This window comes from Cydia amplana, chromosome 2, assembly GCF_948474715.1.
Source record: "Cydia amplana chromosome 2, ilCydAmpl1.1, whole genome shotgun sequence".
In the NCBI taxonomy this organism is placed as follows: Eukaryota; Metazoa; Arthropoda; class Insecta; order Lepidoptera; family Tortricidae; genus Cydia; species Cydia amplana.
The window spans coordinates 20779291-20792029 of record NC_086070.1 but is presented as its reverse complement, the minus strand read 5'-3'; positions in this window follow the sequence as shown (position 1 = coordinate 20792029).

Genomic DNA, 12739 nt, shown 5'->3' with positions numbered 1-12739 from the left:
AGATACATTTACTTTTCAGACATTCCGTCGTCTTGTTATTGTCTAAAGTGTACCTATAGTATAATATTCAAGAAATATATACCGCTAATTTAGAAGGGAGGAAGAAAATGTACCTATTATTTTGTAACATGAGGCATACGCTCTAATTATTTTAAATGAAATGATTTAATTACGATAAAATATAATTTATTAACTTCAACATTTCCGCCATGTCAAACATGTAGGGTTGGCGCATGGCGCATGGCAGTCATCAGATTTCGAAATTGGAACTGCATTCTTGTTGATATAATGCGATACTTATTTATTGATAATGATGAGCGTGAGATCTATACGAGTTGTATCAGCGTCGTAATATAATAATTATAACACTCGTAACAAATCAAATACTGCTCCATGGTTTCAATGGAGTTACAAAAAAAATGTAGACAACACCTATTTAGCTAGACAAAATTTCTACTGTCTTCCAATATTTAGTTTTATTGTCTTATCTGGAATTCATAAACTCGAAACGAAAACAATCTATTAAAATCATGAGAGCTATACAAATTTAATAACAATACCTCTTGCGACCACAGCTACAGGTTTTTGCAACTATCTAAAAAAAGCTAAATCTTAACCTAAACAAATACCAAAATTCATTGAAAAAACAACAGCGGATTAAACAATCGGTATTGAGTATCGCTCCCTCAGAACTCACCGGCTTTTAACAAATCAAAAGCACTCTAATCACTCCATTTGTAAACCAAATCGAATTGAAACCTTGCTCTAAATCCAATAAAAGTCTGAATCGCATCAGAATAGACGATATCCGACTAGAAATCGTGGAATCACGCTATTTGTAAATAATCAACACATTTCTATTCGGTATGCGAGCTACCACGGGGAATTGTGGCTGGAGAGAAAAAATGTGGATACGGTACCTGTGTTTTGTCTTATCTTTGGGTTCCGCGAAAGCGTGATGGAACGCCATGCGCTATCAAATAAAATGGTACTAAAAAAAACATTATTTACAGGAACATATAAGTAACAATTACACATAACATGTCTTCCAAATATAGATGATCCTACTTCTGCCAATTTGAAACCGATAGATTTTAGTTAAGAGTTAAAATATAGTCCTAAACTTATCCACAAGTCAACCTTCAAGTCTGAGAAGTAAGTAACTTCGCATCCATTCCATTATTCTAACCGCTTTTATAATCGGTTGTATTCACTTTATGAAATTGATACACGTACATATGATTCCGTGACCTTTCTGTCAATCTGATATTTTTAGGGTTCCGTACCCAAAGGGTAAAAACGGGACCCTATTACTTAGACTCCGCTGTCCGTCCGTCCGTCCGTCCGTCCGTCCGTCCGTCCGTCCGTCCGTCTGTCACCAGGCTGTATCTCACGAACCGTGATAGCTAGACAGTTGAAATTTTCACAGAAGATGTATTTCTGTTGCCGCTATAACAACAAATACTAAAAACAGAATAAAATAAAGATTTAAGTGGGGCTCCCATACAACAAACGTGATTTTTGACCGAAGTTAAGCAACGTCGGGCGGGGTCAGTACTTGGATGGGTGACCGTTTTTTGCTTGTTTTGCTCTATTTTTTGTTGATGGTGCGGAACCCTCCGTGCGCGGGTCCGACTCGCACTTGGCCGGTTTTTTTTACTTTTGTTTGGCATTCGTTGATAAACGACTCTCATCATCTTGGCTATGAAACCTGGAGTTGTTTTAGGTGGATTGCTAACACTGGTAGTTAAACTGTATTTTATCATCAACGATAAGACGGCATTTAAAGGCACCTTAAATATAATTTTAAATCAAACTGTTCAATATTTATCTTTGCCGTTATTACAAATACTACTTGTATATTAATAAATAATAGTTGTTTAATAAAACAGAGATTAAATAGGTAACATATATTATGATCATAAGTCTAAACCTAAATTAGCCTCAGGCATTGTTCCCAGGCCGCGTTCCTTGTATATATTATAGGTAACGAATAAAAAACATGACTATGGGGCCGATTCGGATTTTGAAATAGACATCTACTAGATATCTTTTAGACGTCACCAAGATACGATAACGATATGTTTAAGATCTAACCTGTCAAATTTGACGTTTCTGCGATTCTGGAGATACTCTTGAACGATTTCCACAAGATATGACTTAGAGATCCAATTCACATCTAATAGATATCTAACACGAGCTAACGTAAAAGTGACATTGGTTGCCCGAATTGAGCTGCAAAAGAGAACTAGTTGAAATCTAAACTATAACGTATCTAGAATGGATCTAGTACGTGTCGTCTCTTTTGAATATCTTGAAGTTCGAATACGGCAGTGTGTTTCCCCAAATTTTAGGTTTAATAACAGTTTTTGCCCATAATGATAATTCTCACTTATGAGCCATTAGCGTAAGGTTTGTCAAACATTAAACCAATTACTTCATTTCAAAATACGGTATGATAGCAACTCGGACAATTTTCAAGCAAATCTAAATTCATACGGAACCATGAAGTGACTTTCGTCATTTTATTTGTGCAACTTCGCTCTAGAACTATGAATTTTCAATTGGCTGAAATACGAACGATTCTTTCGTTTGGCAACGTTCTATCTAAGCAATTAGCAACGTAGAGTCAGAGGGGCTACCGCGAACCACGTACGACGTGTTGCATCTCAGTCGCACTTGTAACTTCGTACGTAAGTGTGACAGGGAGGCAACACGTCGAACGTGGTTCGCGGTAGGCCTTCTGGTTAGTGCTTCAATAGTCCGTGCTTTTAGTGCAACAGAACTGTGGAGTACAGTCAACGATGAAAAATATTAAACTTTGAAGGGTGCCTTTTTAGGAAAATGTGAGTTTGAGTCTAGGTATATAAAATAAGCACATGCTCATTATTTTTTCATGTTCTCACACGTAGTTTCTACCGTTAACTGAGAAAATGAAAAATCATAATTTATTTATAGGTATGTATTTTCATATTTACGAACGCCATACCCTATCCATGCATTCTATTCTCCCCTATTTCAATATCTGGGCGCGCAGGTAGCGTGATAACTACCCGTAACACGGATAATTATAACAAACCCAAGCTTTTATTGGCACACCCAATAAACTAAACCTGTTAGATTTGACCCTAGGCAATTTTGTCGACTGACGAAAATGTCTCATTTCGGCGGGCGGCGTAATAGTGGGAGTTTGACACGAAAGTTAAACATAAGCAGGCAAACCGTGTCGTAATTAAAATTATGGTCTAACGTAAAGAAAACTCATGTTCGTCTTTAAACAACTACGTAACTCTGCTGATTTCAAGACCTTAATGATGGCGTATACGTCCCTGTGTCAATCACTCCTCACCTACTGTATTCCGGTATGGGGGGCCGCTGGCAAAACGGCTATGCTAAAGTTGGAGCGCGCTCAGCGTGCCGTACTAAAGGTTGCTACGTCAAAACCGTACAGATATCCGACAACACAACTGTACGAGGTATGTAGTGTTCTGTCTGTTAGGCAGCTGTACATCCTTCGTACCATTTTACGTAGACACCGACATCTTCCTTTATCCTCGAAAGCATGTAGCAAGCGCAATAACCAAACTGTCTGTCCTCTGGTACTCCATAGGACTACATTCGCGAGCCGTCAGTATGTGGCAATGAGTGCTCGTATTTACAATAAAACAAATAAACATTTAAAGATCTACGCACTAAATAGCTACGACTGTAAGTCCAAATTGCTTACATGGCTAAAATCACAGAACTATCAAGAAACCGAATCACTTTTGAACACTATCAAATAGTCACCTTAATAACTATTCTCCCGGAAAACTAGTGTTAATGCGCAAGTCTTATATAATCACACCCATACACACGGAAATCACCATCCCATCATTTATACTGGCTACTGACTCACCTTATAACACACACACACACACACACACACACACACACACACACACACACACACACACACACACACACACACGTCAGCCGTTTTTGTTTTTGTTTAGAACATATATTCATCTAGACTCTTTACATTTCCCCTTTCTATCTTAGTAGTATGTTCCTTTAGTACTTAAGTTTATAAAATAACTTGTACCACTTTCCTCGGAGGAATCGCTGAATCCTGAGTCACAGGCTTTGTCCTAGTTCAGGAAACAGAGGCTCAATCCAAAATGAAACTGATACAAACCTAATACTTATAAGTTTTTTTTTTGTTTTGTTTCCTTTTTTTTGTAATTGTATAAGGCTGTAATACTTACTGTATTAGGTTTCAAGTAAATAAATAAAGATTATTAAAGATTAAAAAAAAAAAAAAAAAAAAAAAAAAAACGTTATGATGTGGCATATTGGAGTTTCCAATTAAATTTGTAATTATACCTGCACTCAATCTATGCCTTCATGGGCCATATTGTTAATTACAAAAAATATAATTTAAAAGTGCTTAAAAGAATATTACTTAATGGGGCTGAGCTCCGTATTTTTTAGATTCAACGGGATAAAACATGTCAGGTTTTTCGTTTTATTTTTATGCATTATTCGTTTTTACTGAGGGACGTGCCATGATGCGACTTTTAAGTTTTATAATTTGACTTTAAACTGCGATATTTTTAATCATTTTTTTATACGCCTGAGTGTCTAGTCTGTCACCCTAAATACATAAACAAAGTTTCTCTTAAGCTGACTTTGCAAAGACTTAAATAAAACAAAGTGAAAGGTGTCTTCATAGACATTTTATTTCAGAAATGTGACATTAATGTTGACATTGCCACACAATGTTATTGCATATGCTTGGTCCAACTCTACCATCTTCTTTTTGTCTTTCCTTAAAACAAGAAAAAAATAAGTCCCAAAAATGCAACACTCAATCTCTAATTAAAAATAAATATTTCAACCCCGCATTAACGATACAAAAGAAAAGGTAAAACGTTCAATAGATTCTATCTTTTCACTATCACTAAATCTTGCTTAAATTTTGAATAAAAAAGGCTACCCTTTTCAGATAGGATTTGACGTGTCTCTTACAATACTGTAATAAAGGGACTGTCATTATACGTGACCTTTTCAGCTTACCTAGACCTATCACTACAGACTGGCTTAAAATCGGATTTGGCTAGTAAGTACTAGTAAGGTTTACCGGTCATTGGACCTGTTTATACCAAATCCGCACGAATCCGGACAAATCTGGTTGTTAATCAGAAAATGCCGTGTTTTTTGCATTACATGGGTTTCTACCGAGTGAAGATGTCGATATGAAAATTGAACGGAATAATTGTTCGGCGGGGGGCAAGGAGGTTTAACTTTCAGGGTACCTCGAAAAAGAGCCCGGATTATACCTGACAAGTTTGATATGAAGAAACTAACAATGTCATGTGCCTAAGTATAAACAACAAACATCAGCCGCGATTTCGTCTACGTTCAATTATTACTTTTATTTCCCACTTCATTAGTTAATTTCACCTTTAAGGAATTATTTCCGTAATAAAAACAACCCTATATCCTTTCTAGGGACTTAAACTATATTTATACCAAGCGTCTTGAAACGATACCGATGTTCTCTGTCATCGTTCATTAAAGTTATGGGCATATAATTACATATAGGAATGTTTTTACATAAATTGGATTTGTTGGGAAAACAAATTTAATCACAAAAATGTTCTCTGACTTTATTAGTTTAATTAATTATATATGCTTGATTATATGCAGAGTTGTTTTACATGGTTTGAAAGAATAAATAACTTGATAGGAAGACAAATGTTTCACATTAAGCGTTGTAGAATTATGTAAAATAAAATTATGTATGTAAGCAAAACAAGAATATTCATTAAGAATAATTTACTGTAAAAGGAAATAAGAGGAATTTGATGTATTACTACTCAGATGTAAGGAACTTTGTATGTCAAAAAATTATATAACATATAGAAGCTCGCTTAATAAATAAAAACTTAATTTTGTTAATTACTACAAAACTAAAGTACCAATATACATTATTTTAATATAAAACGAGTCCCTGTATGTACTCTTTATGAAAGATTTAGTCTATCAATTATTTAGTGTAAAATAATTGTTTTCATTATAAGCACTCAGGTATCTATTTATACATAAGTAGGATAAGCAAATAAAATGTAAAATGACAATCCATCTAGTAAGAAAACTGTAAAATTAGAGAAACAAATTATGTATTGATTATGTAGAATATATTTAAGTAAGGTAATGAAAATTTATGATATGATTATGGGCTAAAATTTACAAAGGAAAATCTGTTGATTGTATGCAAGAGTATGCACCTGGAAAAAGTCTGATTTAGATTGCAATTGAGAGATTAGGGACTCTAAGGCTTAAGGGGAGAATATTTCAATCAATTTATTTAATATAATGTTTATAAATTTAGACGTTTAATTAAGGAAAAATCATTTGTCCTTATTAGTAAAAATTTGAACAATAAAAGTTTAGACACTAAAAATTAAGGTAAAGTTAGGGTTATTGTTATCACTGAATGTTATAACAAGGTAAATAAGATGTTTAAGGAATAGTTTTAGCCATGATTGATAGTGGAAATGTTCGAAAACTTGGGAAATGATAGAAAATAATTTGTTAGGAAAACTTCGTATTTGACGAAATCAAAAGTACGTAAAAACCAAGAAAGTTATGTTTTGATATTGATTGATGCTGTAGAAAATTAGAATATATGTTTAAAAGATAATTTTGGCCAGTTTTAATAATGAAAACATTGGAAAAATCGAAGAAATTTGTAAATAAAAATGTTAGGTTATTTATGATCAAAACTTCGAAAATATAGAGTTTGGACGAAAGAAGCTTATTGGAATATGTAGATAAAAAATAAATACATCCATTTTTGTATAAAAGGACAAACAAAAACAAGTATTTTACTCAAAATTTAGAAAAAACATTTTCCATAAGAAAATTTTCAGTATACAAGTTCATTGGAAAATGGACCTTAAGTTCATATACAAAAGGTTCAAAATCGTTTGCACCTTATCCTAAAAAATGGTTTGACGTAACAAACAAAGAGTGGCAATTGTTTTAGTTGACTAAAGTTACTAAAAATTCGAAGTAAGCATTCTCGCATAGAGAGAACCACAAAATATTGGGTATAAAAGGAGCGTGAGAGCCAGGGTGGATTCATTCAGTCTACGGCAGCGGACCAGAGAAGACCTCCTAAGAAGAACGAAGAAGAGGATCCAGGAAGCAGAAGAGCGAAGCCCTACGGACTCCGGCGGCCCTGCGGACACTGAGGAAGACTGCGGAGCCCTAAGCGGGCATTCTCCGAACACGAAGCCCTACGGACTCCGGCGGCCCTACGGACACCGAGGAAGACTGCGAGCCCTAAGCGGGCATTCTCCGAACACGAAGCCCTACGGACTCCGGCGGCCCTACGGACACCGAGGAAGACTGCGAGCCCTAAGCGGGCATTCTCCGAACACGAAGCCCTACGGACTCCGGCAGCCCTACGGACTCCGAGGAAGACTGCGAGCCCTAAGCGGGCATTCTCCGAACAACTTCGGCGACGGGAGCTGGTTGCAGAGCTCCGGGAGCAGGTTGCAGAGCGTCGGAGCGGGTAGCAGAGGTTTCTGAATTCTTCGAAGCCTTCTAATCTCCGGGTGAGTGCTTACTTATTCATATGAATTGTGTTATTATGTGATTTATATTCTAGGTCGTTTGGGAAAACTAGTACTTATCATGTTACTGAAAAGCTGAATGAGATAATTTCAGGGAATAAGATGAATATAGAATATGAACTTATTAGAATAAGAAAATAAGATCTTGGCAATGCGAATTATTTATTGATATCTAGGGACTGTTTAAATATAGAGATAATTAATTAAATAATCTTCAGCTTTGGCATTATGAATTTATGAGCAATATATTGATAAGGTACAAAGAAACCTTGCATTCAAAGATATTGAAACTGAATTAAATGAGAATAAAATGCTTTTGCTCTAAGAATTTGAGAGACTTATGAAATATGAATAAAATTTAGGGTGAAGCCTAGACTAAATGATAAGGCTAGGTATAGAAAAGTATACCAAAATTCTGTTCAGTTTTCATATTTGGTGAACATCGGATAGCTGAGCGATTCCGAAAGTTTACTGATGTAATGAAACCTCATCTGTACTCTGTGTTCAAAACCAAATAAAAGGAAATGAATCTTGAACTGAATATAAGAAATTGTAATGTATTTATATGTGGGCTTTACTCTGATTCATGTTTGATAGGTACAATTATAAATAGAAGCACGTAGAAGCATAAATTTAAGGGTTAGGTGTTCTCTATCGGAATACTACCGGATTAAAAATTTACAGGGTCTGTGTCATCATGGTATCTCCGCTCCTACGAGACCTCTCGTCAAAGAAACTCAAATTATATGATTTTATTTTATATTCAATCTAGATAGAGACTCACAGATTTGAAGCAATTGCGATTTCTATGTGCTTAGCTTTTGATTCTTAACAGAGAGTTATAAATTTTTAGTTTGAGCTTTAGATTTTAGTTCCAGTCACACTGGCAGTTTTCTTGTGGGTTCTTTCTGCCTGTCCTGTAAGTTACGAACCCATGGTAAAGACTTGATAGGGTAATTGATAGGCAGGTAAGGTTAGGGTTAAAATAAATAAACACAAAAACAAAACTCAAATAACATAAAATCAACTTTTTAGTTAATAAATGCCTTAAACGTTATTCTGTTGTATGCTTTAATAATATGCCTCTCTCTCTTTAAAGTACCTGAGTTACTATCCGTTACAATGTTGGGTCCTACCACTTGATCACAAGCCTGGCCAAATTAGTTTGTAAGATAAGCCACACATGCATGGAGCTCTGGACTTCATAGGGTTAAGTTTAATAAGCTATTAGGATCCTCAGTTATGGTAAGTATTCAGTAATTGGTAAGTATATGGTAAATACTAGGTTAACTTTCAATTGTTTTTATTAAAGGGTTAAGTAAGTTCTTTGAATTTTGATGGGGTAATCTTTAAAATATTGGGCCGTGATCTTCTAGTTAATTAGAGGGGGGTAAGAGTGTTTCAGTCTCTAACCGATTAAGCGTGAATAGTTAACATATAGGCTGTTTCGCATTTTAATACTAGAGATGATGTTCATTTATAACTCGTTTTTGTTAAATCTTTGAATGCAATTTTTCTTATCCCAAAAAAGTCCTTGTAGCGTAAAATGGGGTGAGTAGGGTCAAAACTGAAATTCAAACCTCGATAACATTTTATTTTTACATATGAAAACTGAATGGTGTATATAATAAGTGTTCCGGACGTTTGTATTTTAGTTTTTATTTTATTTTGGGTACTTAGTTCCATTTCATAACTTTGACGATAAAGAGGAAAACCCGCCTCACCCCGTAATGCGTCGTATTTGGGGTGAGAAGGGTTTTCATACAAAGGTGATTTTGGAAGAATGTTGGATCGATTTTTTTTATTTTTTTTTATTACTATAGCTCCATTTTATATTGGAATACATTATTTTTGTAGCAGTAGCCTTAAAATCCCTTCTCACCCCCCTCTCAAACCTTCTCTCCCCATTCATAACCCGCCTCTCCCCGCGAAACCTGCTCACCCCGTTTTACGGTAGTCAAAATTATTTAGCTTTAGCCATGATTTTAACCATTGATAATGTCGATTTCCCGTTATTAGGTCTCAGTTAGGACTTTGCTAATAAATTCTTCTAGTCCCTCTTATTTCCTGTAGAAGTAAAAACATCCTTGATTAGGAAACTTCCCTAAACTTGCTGGCCAGTATATCCTAAATGGATTTATGCCGGAGCTGTGTTAATTACAGACGCAAACTTGTTCTAACAGTATTGTTTGTTACTTAATAACACTGTAAATAGGTACTATTCCCAAACGTGCTGAGACGCAAATACACTTTCCGTTGCTTAAAATTTGCTTATTTGTACAAAGCTACTACAAAATTGTGAGTGTATGTGTATTATAAAATTACAAAAAAATTAAGGAGGCGTTTAGATTTTTGATGTTAGATCATCTCGAAAGTGATTAGACTGGTTAACTTTACCAAGTATTAACTTATTTATACGTTTGTAAATAAATGTTTAACCACCATGGTACATGTTACAAAGTGTTCTACATAAAACTATCTGTTTTGAAGTCATAACGAGTACAGTCACTTCGAATGCATATAGTTGTTTTTTTGTATTACATAATGATACGTCAATTTTTTTTTATCGAATTGTGACCTCATAATCACCCAGGTCTTGAAATATGTACCTACTTATTTATATACTGCACAATTTCACATATTCATCTTTTTTTATCATATTCTCTTTAAGTTAATGTATCGTTATATGTATTGTCTTCGGTTACCACGATAGTTACCTACTCGTGAAATAAAACTAAGGAAACGTATTATCACCCGTCGACCGTTGACCGCTTACGCTTTAAACGTCGATTATACGCGATATAATCCACTTCCATAGTTTTATTTAGGTAATGTATCGTTGCCTAGAAGGTACAGCAAGCTTTGCTTAGTTTGGGATGAGAATAATCTATGAAAGATTGTGATATAAATTATTCCTGGGTACCAAATTTTCCTGCATGTTAACTTCCTTGAAAGGAAAATTAAGATATTCTTGAAGTTTATAGAGCGATTGTCGTTTGTTTAAGGTGACGTTAAAAGCCTTTCAAGCTCAGGATTTATCTTAAATCATTAAACTCGACTTTATTATTTAGTCAATATAGCGTAAAATCGTTTCAGAGTTTCATTCTTTTTATGGGCCCGAAAAACTCTTCCAGTTTTTATGGCCACTTCATTACTGCACTTCATGTTTTTGTGACCGCTGCCTCGTAAAAATGTTAATTGAATTTCGACTTAGTGTTGTAAGCATTTCAGTCGGTTTTATTGTGGGCGAGAAAAAAATGCAAGGATGTTGTTATGAAAATGTGCTTTTGAAACTTTGAGTTGCATTGCGATTGAAGGCGGCAGCCGATGATTAGATGAATGCAATTTTTTTTATCATTATTAGTTTTTTTACCACATTTTGTGCAAATTTCAAGAGGAATATTGAAGCTATGCATAGTCCCTGCCTTTAAATATATTTTAAATTATTTCAATTCTTGTCACGCAGACTACCTACCTAAGACATTTTCATCTCGTTGCTTTCGCTTTTCGTTATATAACTGGCAATACAGAAGTATAAAACTATTTACAGAATTTCTACTTAATTAAAAGAGTAAGCAAACCTTAAGCTCCTAGCTGTTTTTAACGGGTTTGCTTACTCTTTTAATTAGCTAGAAATTCTGCAAATATAGTTTAGCCTTGCTAAGGTTCGCTGGCATTAAATTTTTATAATTTAGGTCAAAGAGAAATAGGGCTGGTTTTGTCCGGCCGACTCTGTTACCAGTGTTGAAAAAACAAGCAACAAAGGTTGCACTCCGGGAGTGCCTATAGAAGTGAAAACTCACCTCACTATGTTACCGACGCCCGGTAACACGATACATCCGTTTAGCGGAGGTATTCTATTTATTTATTATATATTATTATCATTCTCAAATAAGATCACACTTTCCATTGACATGTTTATTTACATACTGCCATGACAACGTTAAATTATTTGAACATAGGTAAAGAGTCTTGAAAAGGGGTCCGCAACATAAATGTCAAATAACATTGAGTTTTTCTTTATTGATTTAAATGCCATTTAACTTATGAGTGGCCACCTTACGGGCTTACGGTCACGTGATCGCCTTACGCCCCTTACAGTCACGTGATCACCTTACGCTGTCTCGACTTTATCATTTTTCCCCACCTCAAAAAGTGCCCAGCGCCGCTAAAGAAGTTTTCACTTCAAAAAGTATAAAACGAAAATAAATAGAGGTCGAGTGAGTCGAGTCGAATTAACCCCGCTGACATTGGCGCCCCGCAGGTGGTCCCGCTCGGCTGGCCACCCCAACGCGGCGGTGCGCAACGCAGCCATAAAGTGAAATTGACGGGCCGCATTATACCCACCCGTAAAACGATGCACCTGGTATTTTCTGGTCCGATAATGCTTAGTATTTTAGCGAGTTTCGGTAATTTGTGCTTTGGGAGGTGTTAGAGGCTAATTGTTATTTTTATTATAATTTAATGCGGTTTACTCGCCTCCCTATCTGTGTATACCGTAAAACGGGGTGAGTAGGTTTCGCGGGGAGAGGTGGGTTATGAATGGGGAGAGAAGGTTTGACAGGGGTGAGGGTGAGAAGGGATTTTAAGGCTACTGCTACAAAAATAATGTATTCCAATTTAAAATGCAGCTATAGTAATACGCATAATAATAAAAAATCGATCCAACAATCTTCCAAAATCACCTATGTATGAAAACCCCTCTCACCCCAAATACGAGGCACCACGGGGTGAGGTGGGTTTTCCTCTTTATCGTCAAAGTTATGAAATGGAACTACCCAAAATAAAATAAAAACTAAAATACGAACGTCCGGAACACTTATTATATACACCATTCAGTTTTCATATGTAAAAATAAAATGTTATCGAGGTTTGAATTTCAGTTTTGACCCTACTCACCCCATTTTACGGTAGTATGTAATATGCAATTGAAATTTAAGGTGATAAAATGTTCAATTAGTTGATTGCCATATTTTTAGTAAATATGTAAGCGACTTTATTTCAAAATAACATATTTAACGACCACGCCTCGTATAATTTAAACATAATGAATTCATGAGCGTACCAAATTAATTCAATAATGCCCGGATATTATAATCTGAACTCATTGGATT